The sequence below is a fragment of the Microtus ochrogaster genome, chromosome 21 (assembly GCF_000317375.1).
Source record: "Microtus ochrogaster isolate Prairie Vole_2 chromosome 21, MicOch1.0, whole genome shotgun sequence".
Taxonomy (NCBI): Eukaryota; Metazoa; Chordata; class Mammalia; order Rodentia; family Cricetidae; genus Microtus; species Microtus ochrogaster.
In genome coordinates, this window is record NC_022022.1 from 1,913,972 (window position 1) to 1,915,091 (window position 1,120).

The following is a 1,120-nucleotide window of genomic DNA, read 5'->3' on the forward strand; positions in this document are numbered from 1 at the left end:
GTATGCCTGCAGGCCAGAAGAGGGCACCAGACCTCATTACAGATGGTTGTGAGCCACCATGTGGTTGCTGGGAATTGAACTCAGGACCTTTGGCAAGAGTAGGCAATGCTCTTAACCTCTGAGCCATCTCTCCAGCCCTTCTCTCTCTCTTTTTTTAAGCTACCCAGGCATTCCCAAGTCTCTCATTTCTTGACCAGCCTTAGAAGCAGTACTTGCCATTAGCTGCTGAGTATAAGTGGCCTGAAGATTTTTCTGGGCGGGGGAGAAGGGGACGGGGGGATTTAGTCTACCTCTCTTGGCAGGCTGAGAAGATTGATCCCCGGTGTAACATCCAGGAAGCTGATAAGGTGAAAGTCCTCTTTTTGCTGTGTGGGTGGATTTGCCATACCCAAAGGCAAGGCTTGAGGTGGAAGGTCTACTGTAACCATGCATCTTCTTGGAGGAGCTATAGGATGCTGCAGGAGGTGGCATGTCTCTGTGTTAGAAGGTTTTTTGTTAAATGCCATACTGTCAGATCTTTAAAGGCACTTGAGAATTGGGTACCATTACCTGTTCGTTAAATTAGACATATAAGTTAAATTTAGACATGTATTTTACCCAATTAGTTACAGCTTACCAATGGTAGTAAATGTAAGAAGATAAAAAAGAATATTTTAATAAGTCAAAGAATACTAGCACATGTGGGTACTCGTACCCAAGATTGTGGTGGGGTCAAAATGGAGGTTACCCACATGTTTGTATTTCTCCAGAGCTGTTGTAATCTGGAGTTATAGGTCTTACAGATCGTAAAACACACACTCAGAGAGAAACAAGACAAGCATACTGTGTAAACACACCCATATACTCACACAGACATAAACAAGCATACTGTGTAAATGAACACACATACTCACACAGACATAGACAAGCATACTGTGGTCACATTATTTTAACAGACAGACAAATCATTTTTAGAAATCTGTGTAAGCTGACCAATTGAAAATTCCGGTGTGGGTGGCAGAAGCCAGGGAAGCACACAGGTGGTCCCATTAAGGACCAGATTAGCAGATGCTGCAAGAGGGACAGAAACAAAGGATGGAACACCTATAGAGTGTTAGAGTGGAGAGCCAGGAATGGAGAC